Here is a 10,897-nt window from a genome sequence, read left to right on the forward strand (position 1 = left end):
CATTTCTGGATCCTGATTAGGTAAATACACTGGGCTGCTTTGAGGGTTTGGGATCTCTCAGCTGATTTGACAGCAACCAGGGATGGGATTTAATGTTTTTAAAAGGGGTTCTGTATTCCCACCTCCCCTTTGCCAGCCAAGAAGACCCTTCCCCTCTCCCCCCACCTAGATGACCTATTGATCCCTTCCGCCTCACTCAGTGGGGGGGGGGGGGGCACATCTCTCAAATCACAGAGTCACAGAGTGTGACTCTCTGCATAGCACTGGAGTAAGTCCGTCTGCCAGGCAGCTTCTTGTTTGTCACAGTTTTTCCATGAAGAATGGGAAACCTGATTTGGTAGAGGGGAAATGATGAAAGCAGTTCGGGTTCTATGCCTGGGGAAAGGGGGAACCCAAATGAAAAAAAGCAGTGGCCACCTCGGGATATTTTCAGACTTGGTCCTTTCTCTGCAGCTTTGGAGGCAAATCAATATCTTGTGTTGAGATGGGTAAATGGAGTCGTCTCTTGAAAGTGCCCCGGTCAGCCTACCACACGTCGGGCAGCTGCTGCTTTCCAGGCCGTCCAACGATTCCCAGGCTATGAGGATTGACAAGGCAATGATAAACTAATGTGGCCCCTCAGCTCTGAGCGCTCCCCATTGTGCCCGCAGCTGAGACCCTCTGCTGCTATTTGCTTTCTCCCACATACATTATTCAACAGCCCAGGAAAAGGCCAAGAACCTCTTTCATTCAGGAATTCTGTATTAAAATAATCAATTTCAAACTGAAGCCGGGAAGGCAGCCTTGCTACAGGCCGAGCCTATTAATAAGCCACCAGTCTTTTCCATTTGCATTGGACTCATGCTGCATTGTGGTAATATGGGATTATTTTTCCCCTTTCCTTCAAGAAACCAAGCACTTTGGTTCTCCGGTCCCTTAGTAAATAGTCTGTCTAAGCAACTGCTTCTGATCCTGTAGGAGAAGCCCATATTTGTTTTCTCTTAGCCAATTGGGCAACTACAAATTCTTAAGTACTTAAAAAAAAAAGACAGTGCACATGGTGAAGTCCAGAAAGTCTGTAGAAGTGTGTGTTTTCCTTTTATTGGTTTACTTCTCCTGTGGTTCCCACTGCGCTTCAGGGTGTCATGTTCAGTTACACAAAAGAAATGGATGCCATGCCAAATTCAGTGGCACAAAGTTCCAACTCCCTTCGAAAGAAGCAGCTATCTCAAACAGTTCATCACGAGGAGGCTGATGCCTACAGGTAGTCTGAAATAATAAATTGGATTGGATTTGAAAAAAAGAAGCATGTTTGAAATGCAAAAAAAAATTAAACTACAAAATGGGAGTATTCATTTGGACCACCATCAGAAAGATGGGTTAAATTAAGAATGGTGCAAGTCTATGGTGTTGCCCAGGATCTACACATCAGGATGCTGGCTCATAATGATGAGCAAAGAGCAGGATCTTGCGGTCACCCAACACACTGTGGAAAGACTGATGTGCAGAATCTTCCTGTGTGACCACATGACAAATGAGGAGCTCCACAGAAGGTCAGGGGTGGCAGATGTACCCGAAGCAGTTAATCGCACAAAGAGACGCTGGGCGGGTCATGTAGCAAGGGTGACGGACAATAGCTGGACCATCCGACTTACAAACTGGATCCCACGGGACCACAAACGGCTGACCAGGAGGCCAAAAACTAGGCAGAATGAATCAGTGGGTTGGCTGTTTAGAGGTGGAAATAGTGTGTGCGGGATTGCCAATTCTGGTGTTTCATGGTTCCATGCTCTCCTTATGGGAAGGGGAGACTAATTCAAACAAATGAATGGAGTTGTGAGCAACCATAACACTGTGAAAAAATACCAAGTGTGCAATGAATTGGACACAGTCCAATATCAACTGGCAACCTGAAGAATAGTTAATAAAAAGTTAACTGGAACCCCATTTTCATTTCTTCTCTTTTTGCTAAAAATGCTAAGCTATATTCGTCTACTATTCTGCCTTGGGAACAATCCAGTGACCCTCATTTAACCTTTCGGGGTCATCATTCTGAACTGTTTAGGACTAGATGGAGAAGGTGCAGGCATTTTGGGCTGAATTCATACTGACCCCAGGACAACCCCTGATAGTTGGTTTTTGAATAGATACAGATTTGTTTTCTGTTTCTGCTCATTTTTTTCCAAAATATTTAGTATAGCATACATCTAGTTAATTGTGAGTTCTGGCTAACTAAATTCCAGTAAATTGAGGCTTTAATATCCTGTTTAAGATGAGGTGAGTTTTTTTCTCCTCCTATATGTTAATTAGGATAGTAGTCAAACTTAGAAAAGGGATATAATAGACAATAAAATACAGGAGTGATTCCAGGGAAATCAAGAAAATATGTCCATTATTGTTTGTGCTACTTTATAAAGAAAAATATCCATGATGGACTTGCTGCTAATCAAGACCATTAGGTTCCCCTCTCTTCCCAAGTGGGGATTGATTATGTCATGATATGTACTCTAACCAAACACATTTTTCTCAGATTCATATTTGGGATATTGATACCAATTTTCTGCTTTTTCCATGATTAAATTTCCCACAATCCATTGCTAAAATAGAAATAATAAGTCTTTCCTATCATAAGAGCAGGCTCTTCTACATTCAATATACTCAACTGGGGTTAACATGTACAAATCAGTTTAACTCTTCTAACTGACTTGACTCATCAGTTCTAGAATCTTAGAGTTGTAAGAAACATTAGAGATGGTTACTGGTCCAGCCGTCATAAGTGGGGAAACTGAAGCCCATGGAGGGAAATGGTTTTTTCAAGGTCATATAGAGGTCCAAAAAGAACCTAAGTTTTCTTGATTCCTAGACTTAGTAGTTATTCTCCTAATATTCTCTGCTTCTGTGACTTATGATATTGAGTTGGAATGGACCTCAGAGATCCCCTAGTTTGGTCTCTTTTTTACATTATACCACATTTCCTCTGCATGCCCTCATTACTGTGATGAAAAGTTCTCATGGCTCCTGTAAGATAAAGTTGATGTCATTTTGTTTTTTTGAAACATAGTACCAAAGAGATATTTAAATTCAGAATCATAGAATTTCCAAGTTGAAATCTACTTCAGAGATCATCCAGTTCAAGCCATACTTCAATAAGAATCTTCTGTTCTTCAACATTCAAGAAGTCATCTAGCTTTATTTGTCTCAAAGACTAACCTCTGGTGTTAGGGGAACTGATCATCTCCCTAAGGCAGTCCATTTCATTCTACTTTGGAACAACTTGAAATTTTTGAAAATAAATTTTACTGTGAACTAGAAAATCTTCAACAAAAATGAGCATTTCCATGCATAAAGAAAGCCAGAAATTAGGGATTGTATGTGAAACCATAAATCTGCTACTTAGAACTTGTTCCCTTTAATTTGCATTAAATTTAGTATAGTGGTGCTAAATTAACTGGCTTGGCTAAGGGCAGCTCTAATTATTAGAAAACTTTTTTTGCATTAGATCTAAATCTGAAATACTGAAATTTCTACCCATTGTTTTTAGTTGTAGTCTCTTGGGACAAAAAGAATACCTCTAATCTCTCTTTCAAGTGATAGTCATGGAAGATAGCTAGCATGGTTTTCCTGTATCTGCTTTTCTCTAAGAGAAACATGCCCTATGTCTTCAACCAGTCCTTATATGGCATCACCTTCATTATTGATTCTTCTTTATCCAAAGGAATCACTAAACATTTCACTGAATGCATGCACCCTGGAGCACCGGTAGGTGGTACAGTGGATAGAGTGCTAGGTCTGGAGTCATGAAGACCTGAGTTCAAATAAGGACTCAGACATTCACTAGATGTGTGACTCTGGGCAAGTCATTTGCCTCAATTTCCTCATTTGTAAAATGAGTTGGAGAACAAAGTGGCAAACCACTCCAGTATCTGTGCCAAGAAAACCCCCAAATGGGGTCACAAAGAGTCAGAAAACCATTGAAATAACTGAAAAACAACAACAAAAGCCACCCACAAAGTACAAGGTAATAGTCCTGGTCTCTGTATGTGCCTCCTGTTGTCCTAAGCTTCTTCTATTGGAGTCATTCCCCTATAGCTTATAATGCATACCTTTTATTACATAATCCAGGAAAATGAAGGTTGTTTTGTTTGCTTGCTGGAACTAATAAATCTCTCTTAGTCATTGAGTTTAGTAAGAATAGAACTGAATAATTTACAGAAAAATCTTATAAGAACTTGAAACTCTAGAAAGTTAGAAAATGCTTTTGTTTCCATTGAGGATTATTCTTATACCAGAAGATATGTATAGTTCAACAAGAGTTAGCCTGGTGTAATAAATGATAGGCCAGGCTCAGTAACTCTTTTTACTCTTATCACTTATATTTCCTTTTTTATTCGTCTCTTTACTCTCGCAGACAACTATCCCTTATGATAAAGAATTTTTTAGTATAAAAGGGGGGGAGAGAATCCATAGAACTAATCAACTTCTATGCTCTCCCATTCTGCAAGAAAAAAGGGAAAACATCTCTTCTTAGAGCACTTCTACAGTTTTAAAGGAAGAGCTGAATGTCCACATCCTAGGAACCTTCCTTGTCTTGAATATCCCAGGTTTCCAATAGCTTGCCAATTGCTTCTTTATTATTTTCTTTGTAAAGGATGAGGGGAAACAATACGACAGAAACTGCCTCTCTTTTTCTTCTGCCCTTCTGTATATGCTCATTACTTCATCAGACATGTGCTATGTGCCACACTTTGTAAAATATTATGTTGGTCAATCTAGGGGATATAAAAATTAGTAAAGTGTGATATCTAACCCCAAAGTGTTTAATATATTGGAAAGAGCACTAAACCTGAAACCAGAACATATGATTCCAGTTCTTGCTCCCCCATTTACCATCATGGTCATCCTGAGAAAGTAAAAAAGTGATTACAGATTTAGAATCAAAAGGGACCATAGAGATTATCTAACCAATTAATTTTCTGGTTGAGGAACTGAAAGACCCAGAGAGGTGAATGAATCAGTTAACAAACATTAATAAAATACCTACTAAGTGCCAGGCATGGTGCTAAACATGATGAAGGGCCTTCGACAATGTTGCACCAGTAGTAAATTTCAAGATTTTTATGTAAACCTAGGGCCTCTGACTTCAAATCCAGACCATTTTTTTATTGCTCACCCCACCCCACCAGCCTCTGGCATTAGAAACAGAGGTATATAGAGCATTTGTTAAATCCTTACTACAAGCAGTTGCTATGCTGAGAGCTAGGAATACAAATCTATTTTTGAAAATTGACAGTCCATACTTTCAAGGAGCTTACATTTTCCTAGAGTAAGACAATGCTTGAAGGAAAGCTAAGAAGGGGAAGGGAGGGGAGTAGATGAAGTGTTGAAATGGTCCAGGGAGTTATGTTCATTTTTATGTCCTCAGTGAGGCATGAAGGTGACAATATACTCTCATATGCCACCCTATTCAGTCAGTAAACATTTATTAAGAACCCTACCTTGTGCCAGGCTAAGTTCTGAGGATTCAAAGAAAGGCAAAAGAGAGCCCTTCTCTTAAGGAGCTCATGGGGAGACAACACACTAATAACTATGTATAAACGAGTAATATAGAAGACAAGTAGATAATAAGCATTAGGAGAAAAGCACTAGAATTAAGAAGGAGCTAGAGAGGCTTCCTGTATAAGGTGCAATTTTACATTTTAATTTTTTTACCAATTATATATAATAACAAATTTCCACATACGTTTTCCAAAGTTATATAATACAAATTGCCTTCTTCCCTCCTTTTCCCTCCCTGGGCTAGCAGTCTGTTTAATCTGGGTTATACGTGTGTTATCACGCAAAACATATTTCCATATTGTTCATTTTTGTAAGAGAATAATATTATAAAACCAAAACCCTAAAACATATACCCAAATAAACAAGTGAAAAAGCATAGATTTCATTTCCATTCCTACTCCAACAACTATTTCTCTGAAGGTGGATAGCATTCTTTGTCATAAGTCCCTCAGAATTGTTCTGGATCACTGTGTTGCTGATAGTAGCTAAGTCTATCACATTTGATCATTCCAAAATATTGCTGTTACTGTGTAGGATGTTTTCCTGGTTCTGCTTATTTCACTCTGCATCACTTCGTGTAGGTTTTTCTAGTTCTTTCTGAAATCATCCTGTTCATCATTCCTTACACCGCAGTAGTATTCCATCACCATCATGTACCACAATTTGTTCGGCCATTCCCCAGTTGATGGACATCCCTTCAGTTTCCAATTCTTTACCAACATAAAAGAGCAACTATAAATATTTTTGTTCAAGTAGATCTTTTCCTCTTTTTTATCTCTTTGGGATATAGACCTAGTAGGGGTATTACAAGATCAAAAGTTATGCATCATTTTATAGCTCTTTGGGCATAGTTCCAAATTGCTATTCAGAATGTTTGGATCAGTTCACAACACAACCAACAATGCATTCATGTCCCAATGTTGCCACATCCCTCCCAATATTTATCACTTTCCTTTCCTGTCATATTGGCCTATCTGATAAGTGTGAAGTGGTGCCTCAGAGCTGTTTTAATTTGCATTTCTCTAATCAAGAGGGCTTTAGAATATTTTTTCATATGGTTATTGATAGCTTTGATTTCTTCATCTGAAAACTGCCTATTCATATCCTTTGACCATTTGTCAATTGAGGAATGACTTGAATTCCTGTAAATTTGACTTAGTTTTTTGTATGTTTGAGAAATGAGACTTTTATCAGAGAAACTTGTTACAAAATTTTTCCCCATTTTGTTGTTTCCCTTCTAATCTTTGTTGCATTGGTTTTGTTTGTCCAAAACCATTTTAATTTAATATAATCAAAATTTTTTACTTTACATCTTATAATGTTCTCTATCTCTTGTTTTCTCATAAATTCTTCCTTTCTTCATAGATCTGACAGGTAAACTATGCTGTGTTCCCTAAATTTACTTATAGTATCACCTTTTATGTCTAAATCATATACCCATTTTGACCTTATCTTGATATAGGGTGTGAGATACTCATCTAAACCTAATTTTTGCCATACTGTTTTCCAAATTTCCCTGGAGTTTTTGTCAATTAGTGAGTTCTTATCCCAAAAGCTGGGATCTTTGGATTTATCAAACACTAGATTGCTGAGGTCATTTACCCCAGTCTATTTCTTAGCCAGTACTAGATTGTTTTGATGACCACTGCTTTATAATACAATTCAAGATCTGGTACTGCCAGGCTACCATCCTTCACATTTTTTTCATTATTTCCCTTTATATTTTTTTACCATTTGTTCTTCCAGATGAATTTTGTTATTGTTTTTTCTAGTTCTATAAAATAGTTTTTGGTAGTTCAATAGGCATGGCACTGAATAAGTAAATTAATTTAGGTAGGGTTGTCATTTTTATTATATTAGCTCAACCTACCCATGAGAAATTAATGTTTTTCCTGTTGTTTAGATCTATCTTTATTTGTGTGAAAAGTGTTTTGTAATTGTGTTCATACAATTTCTGTGTTTGTTCTGGCAAGTAAATTTCCAAGTATTTTATATTATCTTGAGTGATTTCAAATGAAATTTCTCTTTTTATAATTTTTTTTAATTTTTTAAATTTTTTTGAAATTTCTCTTTTGAACTCTTGCCACTGGGCTTTGCTGGAAATATGTAAAAATGCTAATGATGTATGTGGGTTTATTTTGTATCCTGCAACTTTGCTAAAATTATTAATTATTTCAATTAGTTTTTAATTGATTTTCTAGGATTCTCCAAGTATAACATCATATCATCTGCAAAGAGTAATGGTTTAGTTTCCTCATTGCCTACTTTAACTCCTTCAATTTCTTTTTCTTCTCTTATTGCTAAAGCTAGAAGAAGGTACAATTTTAGCCGAGATTCTAAGACATCCAAAGACGCCAAAGCAAGGATATCTCTTTTTAAAAAAAAAAACAAACCCTCACCTTCCATCTTAGAATCAATACTGTGTATTGGTTCCAAGGCAGAAGAGTGGTAAGGACTAGGCAATGGGAGTTAAGTGACTTGCCCAGGGTCACACATCTAGGAAGTCATTGACGACAAATTTGAATCTAGGACCTCCCATATCTAGGCCTGACTTTCAGTCTACAGAGCTACCCAGCTGCCCCAAAGGAGAGGACATCTCAGAAATGGAGGGTATCCAGAGAACATGTCTTAAGAGTGTGTCCTGTGGCTGGAAAAAGTTTAACACCTGCATGGTAAGATCTATAAGATGTAGAGCAAGAAGGGCAAAGATCCTCAAATCCAACCTTATTTTATAGAGTAGGAAACTGAGACCTTGTAAGAGACTCCCTTACTGAGTGGGAAGAAGCTCCTTTTTTTAAAACAATAGCTGCTTGTGAAAACTATCTCCTAAAGCAGAGAAGGAAGCTTATGACCCATAGGTAAAATGAAATTATGTAACTTGAGTTTAATAGGGTGTTGTGTTTGAGGGGGAAGGTGTGCTTGTGATTTCATCTCCCACAAACTATAAATCTTAGGTGCAACTTTTAAGGTCTTAAGAGTTGCTGGTGTGCTATGAGAGTAAGTAACTTGTCCAGGATCACACAGCCCGTAGATGTCAGACACAAATTGAACTAAGGTCTTCCTAATTTCAAGGCTGGTCCTCTAGGTATTATACCATGCTGCCTTTCATTTGATGCTGTATAACAAGCAAAGTTAAAAACATGTCCTTCATCTTGCAGTCTAAGTGGTTCCGTACCTTGAATAGCCTTAGTTTCAGCTTTGTTCCATTTATGACCATCCAGCTAGATAATCTAGTAGTTGAACTGGATGTTGCATAGTACTTGATTCACACTTGAAATAATAGTCCTTCCTTCAGTATTATAAGGCTTTTTGGGCAAAATAAAATCCACATGAACATAAATCCCCATTCAGATGAATGGAGTGAATTGACTGACACTAGAACTTTACAGAGCAGTTTTGAGATGAAGGAACTGTCATAGGAAAGTTTAGCATCATTTATTGTAAGAGAAATATACATTGGGGAAGGAAGGCATTGGGATTAATTGTTCCTTAAATGTTTGGTAGAATTCACTTGTGAATCCATCTAGTCCTAGAGATTTTTGCTTAGGGAATTCATTTATAGCTTGTTCAATTTCTTTTTCTAAGATAGGGCTATTTAAGTATTCTGTTTCTTCTTCTGTTAATATAAACAGTTTACATTTTATAAGTATTCATTCATTTTGCTTAGATTGTCAGTTTTACTGGCATATACTTGAGTAAAATAACTCCTAGTAATTGCACTAATTTTGCCTTCGTTGGTGATACATATACCCTTTTCATTTTTTATACTGGTAATTTTATTTCTTCTTTCCTTTTTTAAAATCAAATTAACCAATGGTTTATCTATTTTATTGTTTTTTTTTTCATAAAACCAGCTTTTAGTTTTTTTTATTTATTCACTGGGTTTTTTATTTTCAATTTTGTTCATGTCTCCTTTGATTTTTAAGATTTCCCTTTTAGTGCTTAATTGGGGATTTTAAATTTGTTTTTTCTAGTTTTCTTTTAAGTTGCACTCCCATTTCATTGATCTGTTCTTTTTCTCCTTTATTGATGTATACATTTGAAGATAAAAATTTTTCCTTAAATACCCCTTTGACTTTATCCTACAAATTTTGGGGTGTCCTCATTGTTGTCATTTTCTTCTTTGAAATGATTGATTATTTCTGTTTTGTTTTTTGATCCATTCATTTTTGAGGATTAGATTATTTCATTTCCAAGTAATTTTTAATCTATGCCTCCACAGCCCTTTTTTTTAATCTAATTTTTATTGCATTATGTTCTGAAGAAGGTTGCATTTAATGATATGATTCTGTTTTTCTGTATTTGGTTATGAAGGGTTTTTTGCCTTATAATACATGGTTACTTTTTGTGAAGTATTTATGTACACCTTAGAAAAAGATATATTCCTTTCTATTTTTATTTAGTTTTCTCCAGAGATCTATTATATCTATTTTTTATAAGATTCTATTCATCTATGTAACTTTTTTCTTGTTTATTTTTTATTAGATTTATCTATCTTTGAGAGAAGAAAGTTGAGGTTCCCAATAGTATAGTCTTACTATTTCCTCATATAATTCATTTAACTTTTCCTTTAAGAATTTGGATGTTATGTCATTTGATGAATAAATATTTAGTATTGTTATTATTTTATTATTTATTATACCTTTTAGCAAGATGTGGTTTCTTTGCTTAAATCTTTTAATTAGGTCAGTTTTTTCTTTTGCTTTGTCTAAGATCATGATTTAATATTATTTCTGCATTTTTATATCAGCTGAAGCATAATAGATTATGCACTAGTCTCTTATTTTAACTGTGTTCATCTCTGTTTCAAGTTTGTGTTTTGTAAACATATTTTTGTCATAAGGAAAAACAAGTAGATTAATTTTTAAAAGATTTGGAAAGAACTACATGAGATAATGAAGAATGAAACGAGTAGAACCAAGAGATTATATATAGCTACAGATTTAATATTTGAAGAATAACTTGTGAATATTCATCTACAAAGAATGAACTAAAAAAATAGAGACACAAATGACATAATCTATATATACATATCTCTTTGTCAGATGATGCCTTTTATGGTGTAGGGAAGGGAGAGAGGGGCTGAGATACCTGGAAACAAATTCTATTAATTAAAAAATATATTTTTCAAAAACTAAAAAAATCTCCAACTTATTGTTAGATGGTAGTGTTTAATATATTCTGTTATCTGCTTCCATTTTATGATTGAATTCATCCCATTCACATTCAGAATTATGATTATTATTTTTTTTTGTGCTGAAAATGATTATTTTTTTCTGAGATTTTTTTCATTTATTAATATTCATTTTTAACATGGTTACATGATTCATGCTCCTCCTTTCCCCTTCAACCCCTTCAACCC

General features: G+C 35.7%; 1 pseudogene; it reads left to right on the plus strand.

Moving 5' to 3' along the window:
* Positions 1 to 3,627: 3,627 nt before the first annotated feature.
* LOC123253523 overlaps positions 3,628 to 10,897 on the plus strand; it is a 51,018-nt pseudogene continuing 43,748 nt past the window's right edge.

This window comes from Gracilinanus agilis, chromosome X (assembly GCF_016433145.1).
Source record: "Gracilinanus agilis isolate LMUSP501 chromosome X, AgileGrace, whole genome shotgun sequence".
NCBI classification, from domain to species: Eukaryota; Metazoa; Chordata; class Mammalia; order Didelphimorphia; family Didelphidae; genus Gracilinanus; species Gracilinanus agilis.